Below are 9,552 nucleotides of genomic sequence, written 5' to 3'. Positions count from 1 at the left end.
CTTACATGAGAATCTTCTTAAGTTGTGTGTTACATGTAATTTTTTTACATTAGGCTTTTTTTATTTGGGAATTAGTAAATAACATTAACTTTACCTTATAAGGAAGTTGATATTTTCACTGTTTCATTTGCAAATTGATAAGGATTTCTCAGAAATTTGTTGTAATAAAAATATGGAATATTTAAAATAAATGCATCTTTTTTTAAGTTTAAAATAAAACTTCCATCAGTTAGACATTCATTTCTTTTTTTCATTCAGCGAATATGTATGGAACGCCTGCCTTATGCCAGGCACATTTCCAGATTCTGTGAACTGCATATGTGTGGGCAACATAATTAATATTAAAATATCTCATCATAGATTTCAGTCAGTGACAGTCATCATTGGCTCATGATAAAACTTGGCTAAAATTAATGGTAACAACATCTGACCCAAGCATTTAGCTTTTGCCAATATTATAATGATTATTTTTTTGGAAATACTCAACCTTCTTTCATTTTAAAGAAAGGTGATAGGTTGCAAATGGTACTAATCAAGAATGGAAATAGCTTTTCTCTTTTGGGTGAGTGAGAACATATGGATGTTACTGGGAAGGAGTGATTATGAATAATTTAGAATAACTGGAGATCTTGTGTGGTAGTAAAAATGAAATATGCATTGGTTAAATGAGAGAGACTATGCTATTTGGGTTTGAGGTCATTTCAGTAACATACACGTACTATAATTCTGCCCCCCCGCCTTGAAAATATATAATAGAATAAGTAATGCTGTGAAGCCAATTGAAGAATGAAGCAGATGCATTTTAATGCAATCACTTGGGAAGTTTGAATAGTCAGAAATCACAACTTCCAAGGGGGAAACTGCTGATACAACTTGGATTAATGATCTGTTTTAGTGAAGTATCTCTTCATCTTTATAGTGCATGGAAGCATTTGATACTCATTTGATATTAGTTTATCCATTCATCTAAAACATGTTGGGCATAATTCCCTGAACAGCATTTTCCCTAACTCCAGGTTGTAATGACTTGACTTTGTGTTCTGGGTGTAGTAACTGGATCTTTCTCCAGGGAGAGGTGTGCATTTTGTTTTCCTTCCTGAATGAAGCTTGAACACAGTAAACCCAGTGGAGGTGTTTGTTTACATTATTCTCAGGTATAGTAAGCAGACCTCTTACAAATTCACAGCGACTGCTCCTTAGTAGTAGAGATGGTCTGTAAGATTCTGTAAGAATCGGTGGTTAATTTTTTTTTTTTAATTTTTTTTTTCAACGTTTATTTATTTTTGGGACAGAGAGAGACAGAGCATGAACGGGGGAGGGGCAGAGAGAGAGGGAGACACAGAATCGGAAACAGGCTCCAGGCTCTGAGCCGTCAGCCCAGAGCCCGACGCGGGGCTCGAACTCACGGACCGCGAGATCGTGACCTGGCTGAAGTCGGACGCTTAACCGACTGTGCCACCCAGGCGCCCCAAATTGGTGGTTAATTTGAGAAATAAGTAAAACAAACTGAAAAGTGGAGGGTTATAACTCATAAAATAAACACTCTCTTTTCAGTAGAGAAGTAGGATTTAAGGCTTTTAATTTTTTTTAATGTACAGTTGTTTAAAAAGTACAAAAGAATATGTTTAATTTTTTCAAAATAGGAAAAAAAAATCATTAAACACCAGGGCAAGTGTTTTGTTTCCCTTTTACTTAGTATAAATGTAAAATTATTGTATGAGAAACGCAAAAGCTTTTCCAAAGAATAGGTACAATTTAAGGGCATTTTTAATAGAATAATGTATGATCACTCCGATTTTTATCTCAGCCATAAAAATAACCTCTTTTCTGGTTTACATATAAATGATTAATGTAATTTCAATTCTTATTGATTTATGAAATTATTTCCTCCTCGCTTGTGGCCAGATTAAGAATTTTTTTTCTCCACTCAAGAAATTGTATGTAGTCGGTTTTGGTTTTGGAAATGAATGTTTCTTGTTCCATTTTAACTAGATATATTATACATAATACTGAATTTTTTTTTTCATTTTTAAATGAGAAGAAGCTACTGAGATTAGCTGTGTAACTTCTTTCATTTTATTGATGAGAACATTGGAAGTTTATTTGATATTCTCAAGATCACAGAACGGTGTTTGTTTTCACATAAATGCATGGTAGGATAATTTCTGAAGATATAAATCTGTATTATATTCCTTTGTTCTCTCTCCCAGGAGAAAATTGAGACTCTTGGCTTAAGGGAATTTAAAAAGAAGAGGACAGGAATGTGGAAGGAGGGGAATGAGGGGATAAGAACAAGGAGATGGAATCTTGGCATTGCAAGGAGGCAGAGGTCTTGGGTGTTAAAAGGAATAGGTGTATAGGCCAACGGAATAGAATAGAGAACCCAGAATTGAACCCACAAATATGTGGCCAACTAATCTTTGACAAAGCAGGAAAGAATACACAATGTAAAAAAGACAGTCTTTTTAGCAAATGGTGTTGGGAGAACTGGACAGCAACATGCAGAAGAATGAAACTAGACCACTTTCTTACACCACATACAAAAATAAACTCAAAATAGATGAAAGACCTAAATGTGAGACAGGAAACCATCAAAACCCTAGAGGAGAAGGCAGGCAACAACCTCTTTAACCTCGACCGAAGCAATTTCTTGCTCGACACATCTCCAACGGCAAGGGAATTAGAAGCAAAAATGAATATTGGGACCTCATCAAGATGAAAAGCATCTGTCTGCACTGTAAAGGAAACAGTCAACAAAACTAAAAGGCAACTGACATAAAGGGAAAAGGTATTTGCAAATGACATATCAGATAAAGGGTTAGTATCCAAAATCTAAAAAGAACTTGCCAAACTCAACACCTGAAAAACAGATAATCTAGTGAAGAAATGGGCAGAAGACATGAATATACACTTTTCTAAAGAAGACATCCAGATGAAGACAGACACATGAAAAGATGCTCAACATCACTCATCATCAGGGAAATACAAATCAAAACGACACTGAGATACAACCTCACACAAGTCAGAGTGGCTAAAATGAACAAATCAGGAAACTACAGATGCTGGCGAGGATGTGAAGAAAAGGGAACCCTCTTGCACTGTTAGTGGGAATGCAAACTGGTGCAGCTGCTTTGGAAAACCACATGGAGGTTCCTCAAAAAATTAAAAATAGAACTACCCTACAACCCAGCAATAGCACTAGTAGGAGTTTATCCAAAGGATACAGGAGTGCTGATGCATAGGGGCACATGTACCCCAATGTTTGTAACAGTGCTTTCAACAGTAACCAAATTATGGAAAGAGCCTCAATGTCCATCAACTGATGAATGGATAAAGACGATGTGGTTTATATATATAATGGTATGCTACTTGGCAGTGAGAAAGAATGAAATCATGCCATTTGCAGCAACGTGGATAGAACTGGAAGGTATTACGCTGAGTAAAATAAGTCAGTCAGAGAAGGACAGATATGATATGTTTTCACTCATATGTGGATCTTAAGAAACTGAACAGAAGGCCATGGGGGAAGGATAGGGGAAAAAATAGTTAAAACAGAAAGGGAGGGAGGCAAATCATAAGAGACTCTTAAATGCAATGAACAAACTGAGGGTGGACAGGAGTGTGGGGGAGAGGGGAAAATGGGTGATGGACATTGAGGAGGGCACTTGTTGAGATGAGCATTGGGTGTTGTATGTAAGCAATCAACCACACGAATCTACCCCAAAAACTAAGCGTACACTTTACACACTGTATGTTAGCCAATGTGACAATAAATTATATTTAAAAAAAATAATAAAAGGAGCAGGTGTCTTTTGCCAAGACTTCACAGGTGATAGACTCTTCCAGGGTGAGGAGGTTTGTTTGGGGTGGGAGTATGTGTGATGGACCTTGGGAAGTTGGGCTCTGAGTATCAGGATGGCCAACCCAGGAGATGTTTACCCCCTCAGGTTTACCTCTGAAAAAGTACAAGTGCAGGATTCCCAAGAACACTGTGAGCTGGGATAGTGGGTATCTTCTTAGTAATTCAGTGAATGCCCAGAAAGTGAACTAAGAAGCCTCCCAGAAAGATTTAACTTGGTCTAAGCTAGGGACACCAGAAGATGAAGGAGTATGAGGAAGAAGAAAGCCTGGAATTAAGGTCTTTCTCTGAATATCCTCCCATAAATCAAGGGACCACAAAAGACCTGACTACATAGTTTGAAACACTGTGTGTGTGTGTGTGTGTGTGTGTGTGTGTGTGTGTGTGTACATGCGCATGTGCACACGTGTTGGGGAGAGACTTAAGGGACAACAAATCACACTTGAATATCTCAAACATTATGTAATGACTTTATTTTAAATAGTAAATGCTTCTGAGAAAGCATGTATTTTTTCCATTTCAATGAGGAGTTTGCTCTCTAATATTGCATGTTCACTTTATCACCACAGTTTTAGTATTTTCAGTGATAAGATCGAGTATATGAAGGTAATGCAGATCCTTCACGAGACATCTAGTAGAACTTATAACCTTAGATTTTTCCAAGAAACTTCCAGAATGGAAATTGTGGTTACCCAGTTTGTTAACATCCAATTCCAAAGGTGGCTGGTGCATTTTAATGATTGAAAACATAGGTCTGACACTGGGGAAAATAATAAATTTGTTATGGGGAAATAACATAAATTCCATGGATGGATCTTTAACAGCAAACCTTAATGGCTTTGGTTTAGTTACCATGAAACATAAAGCAGGAATTTTAAAAGTTAAGATTTCAGTCTTTAAAAAAATTTTTTTAACATTTATTTATTTCTTGAGAGATGGAGAGAGACAGGGCATGAGCAGGAAAGGGGCAGAGAGAGAGAGAGTCACAGATTTGGAAGTAGGCTCCAGGCTCTGAGCTGTCAGCACAGAGCCCGATGCAGGGCTTGAACTCAAACCGTGAGATCATGACCTGAGCCAGAGTTGGATGCTCAACCGACTGAGCCACCCAGGCATCCCAGATTTCAGTCTTTAAAACTGTTCTAAGCAGTTTTTATTTCTTGAAATATAATTTACATACCATATAATTCCCTTTGTTAAAGTGTTCAATTGACTAGGGTTTAGTGTATTCACAAGGTTGTGCAGCCATCACTACTGTCTAGTTCTAGAACATTTTACTCATCCTAAAAGAACCCTGCATCCATTAGCGGTCCCTGTCTATTCTCCCCACCCCAAGCCCCTACCAACGATTAATCTACTTTCTGTCTTTATGGATTTCCATTTTCTGGGAATTCCATATAAATGGAATCATATGATAAGTGGCCTTTTGTGTCTGGTGGCTTTTACTTAGCAAATATTTTTAAGGTTCATCCTTGTTGTAGCATGTATTAATACATTACAGCTTTTACTTCTGCATGATATTTCATTGTGTATATACGCGTGTATATACATCTACATATGTATTACACTTATTCATTCATCAGTTGACATTTGGATTATTTTCACTTTTTTGGCTATTATCAATGATACTCTTCTGAATATCAGTATACAGGTTTTTATGTGAACAAGTGTATTGGATTTTCTTGGATATATAAATGGGAATAGAATTGATGACTCAAATGCTAACTCTGAGTTTAACTTTTTAGGAAACTGCCAGATTGTGCTCCACAGAGTCTGTGTTGTTTTACATACCCATAGGCAATGCTGGAGAGTTCCAGTTTCTCTATGTCCTTGCCAGCACTTGTTATTTTTCTTTCTTTTTTTTTTCTTTTCTTTCTTTATTGTAGCCATCCTTGTGGGTACAGAGTGGTTATCTCATTGTGGTTTTGATTTGCATTTCTCCAGTGATCAGTTTTGTATGGTTTCACAAGCTTATTGACCATTTATATAACTTCTTTGGAGAAATGTCTGTTTAAATAGTTTGCCTATTTTTTATTTTGGTTATTTGTCTCTTCAGTTGTAAGTATTCTTTATATATTCTGGGTACTAGACCTTTAACAAATACATAATTCACAAGTAATTTCTCTCATTGTTTGTTTTGTTTTTTTAATTTTCTTGGTAGTGTTTTTGACACATAGAAGATTTTTAATTTTGATGAAGTCCAATTTATATATATTTTTCTTTTGTTGCTCATGTTTTAGGTATCATATCTTAAAAAACATGGTCTAATTCATGGTCACAAAGACTTACACCTGTCCTTTTAAGAATTTTATAGCTATTGCTTTTACAAACAAGATATTTTAGCTGTTTTAATTTTTGTATTTGTTGTGAGCTAGGGATCTGAATGTATTCTTTTGCATGTGGATGGCCAGTTGTCCCAGCACAATTTGTTGAAAAGACTATTCTTTCCAACCTCATTGAACTGTCATGATACCCTTGCCAGGAATCAGTTCTCCATGGATATATGAATTCATTCCTGGAAATCAGTATTATTCCATTTATCTATGTGTCTAACCTTATCCCAGTACCACCCTGTCTTGTCTACGGATTTATAGTGTGTTTTAAAATTGAGAAGTGTGAGTCCTCCTAATTTGTTCGTTTACATTTTCAAGATTGGCTATTCTGGGTCCCTTGGATTTCTATATGAATTTTAGGATATTTTTCAATTTGTGCAAATAAGACAACTGTAACTTTGAAAGAATTCCACTGAATCTCATCAGTTTGGGCAGTGTTGCCATCTTAACAGCATTAAGTCTTCCAATCTATGAACAAGTAATCACTTTGTATTTCTGTAGATCTTCTAGAATTTCTTTCAGCACTTTTAGGTAGTTTTCAGTGTACAAATCTTATACTTCTTTTCTTAAATTTATTTCTAACTGTTTTCTTATTTTGGGATAATTTCATTAAATCTTACTATGTTATTTTTGATGCCATTATAAATAAATGTATTGTTCATTTTCAGATTGTGCATTTCCAGTGTATAGAAATGGAACTGATTTTTCTCTCACAATCTGGTATCCTGCAACCATGCTGAGCTGGTTTATTGACTCTAATAGTTTTTCTGTAGATTTCCTAGGGTTTTTCATGTCATCTGAAAATTCTAACCATTTTTATAAACTCACGAAAGAAAAGTAAAAATTGACATGATCCTTTCCTATCCATCCCAAATATTTAAACCATTTGATCTTCAATTCATTTGTCATAGTAAATTATTTTTAAATAGATCTTCTATTTCATTCTAACTTAACATAGCTAGGAATTTGACACATTTGGGGAAGATAAGGAAATTTGACAGGTAAGGGAAGCTTTAGGCACAGAGAGATTAAGTGACTTTCCCAAGGTCACACAGCTAATAAGTGGTCAAGCCAGAGATTGAACTTGAGCATTCACTTTTCAAAGTCCAGGATCCTAACACTGTCCTATTCAAATTAGCAAAGACAAGAAATAAAATATTTCCTAGAGTACTCAACAACAATCATTAGTTGTATCTTTTCAGTTGTTTCTATATCACTGAATATTGAAACATGCATATATGTCTGTGTTTGTGTTTGAGTTATTTTTATATCAATATGGATAATGTATAAATACATCTATATTCTTTTTCAAAGTGGGAAAATGTCCTGTCAATTTGAGAGCTGTTTTCATTTAACAGCAATTTTTGAATAATGGTAATATTAATAATAGGTAATATTTATTGACTAATTACTAAGTGTCAGGCACTCCTCTGGGGTCTTTATGTATATATTAATTTAAGCCTTACAACAATTCTGTGAAGCAGATGATTTATTATATCAAGATATAGTTTAAGACTCTTACTAAAGTCTTCGCTAACAGTCTTGGTAGGAGTCTTGCTAAAGTATCTATAGATCAAAAGCAACATATCTTAGACTCAATCCCAAGCTCTCCTCAAGGGTACCCCCATGGAACTTCATTGCTACTTGACTCTTTTGAGCAATTTTTCAAGTTGAATAACATATTTCTGTACCACACCTTTAATAGGAGCATACTATTTCGGAAGTGGGTATACCATAATTTATTAATCAGTCCCTTACTGTTGAGTATTTGGGTTATGTATAACTTTAATGTGTCCTGGAACTTCAAAAACATTTTTGTGTAAAGGTAGACCATGAATTCTGAACTTTCATGTGGTTTGGCTTAGGCATTAAAAGCCCAAAACTCACATTTATGCAGACATTTGTCTTCCACAATCAGAATACCGATGGTGATTGTGACTTTTCATAGGGATTCTGAAATACCCAATAGAGAGAAAATGCATTGATCTTATTCTTTGACAGCCCAGTGTGTGGGAACCAGTGCTTATGATGGCTTGTGTGGTTGAAGAGCTTTTCCTTTCTTTAGCCTACCCATATCTCCTGCCATCCTCATGCATACTCTGCTGTGCCTGGCCCTTCCATCCTTTCTCCTAAGGCTCAGGGTGTCCTAGAATGTTGGGGCCAGGAGGATGCTCTTACATTCAGGTTGAGTAGGTCTTTTGCAGCTCACTGGAGTCCTGTTGACCCCTTCCACTGGTTTGGGTACAAAGCACACAGCTCTGGGCTGCAGGCATTGAGGCGAAGAGTCGTGTGTCCCTACTTGTCTTAAATGCACTCTCTCCAATCTGGTCTTAGCGCTAACTGTATCCCAATATGGTGTTTTAAAGATGGTTCTTAGAATCCCTCTGGGCACTCACATAGACCTACCTGGAAGATAGATGAAGTCTTAGACCTTCCTACTTTTCTGGATTACAGGTATCCACCTATGTATGTGGGCAGTTTCCACTTAGCCAGGCTTCACCTGGCTTCTTCTAAAGCTTCTCACCCATTTCCAGGTTGTCTGCTGCAATAAATGGAGCAAAATAGAGGTATGTTATTATTCTTCTAGAAAGTAGAATTTTATAATTCTACTTACACAAGTAATTAATAGATATATCTTTTAATAAAACCCAAACAATGTAGGTAAGAGTCCCCAACATTTCAGAGACAAATTCAAGTGTTTCATCTGTGTGTTGTGGACCCTTTGTGATCTGCCCATACACACACATAGAAAATATAAGCTATTATTGTATATTGTTTTATGTCAATGATATCACAGTGTGTAATTTTATATCATCCTTCTATCACTTTACTTCATGTTTTATTATAAATAGCTTAAACTTTTCCCTTTTAATATTTGAGTAGAGTTTCTTTTTTTTTTTTTTTTAATTTTTTTTTCAACGTTTATTTATTTTTGGGACAGAGAGAGACAGAGCATGAACGGGGGAGGGGCAGAGAGAGAGGGAGACACAGAATCGGAAACAGGCTCCAGGCTCTGAGCCATCAGCCCAGAGCCCGACGCGGGGCTCGAACTCACGGACCGGGAGATCGTGACCTGGCTGAAGTCGGACGCCTAACCGACTGCACCACCCAGGCGCCCCTGAGTAGAGTTTCTTAGTGAAATATATCATAGTTTGATTGTCTATTCCCTTTCTGATAAGCACTCACATTAAATTTTTGTTATTATAGACAAGCTGCAGTGAATATCATGGGCTATGCCTCCTTCTTTTTTTTTCAATGTTTATTTATTTTTGAGACAGAGAGAGACAGAGCATGAATGGCGGAGGGTCAGAGACAGAGGGAGACACAGAATCTGAAACAGGCTCCAGGCTCTGAGCTGTCAGC

The sequence above is a fragment of the Lynx rufus genome, unplaced genomic scaffold, assembly GCF_022079265.1.
Source record: "Lynx rufus isolate CCGP_SWC_20201006 ecotype Redwood Valley unplaced genomic scaffold, mLynRuf1.p SCAF_4, whole genome shotgun sequence".
Lineage (NCBI taxonomy): Eukaryota > Metazoa > Chordata > Mammalia > Carnivora > Felidae > Lynx > Lynx rufus.
This window is presented reverse-complemented; position numbering follows the sequence as displayed.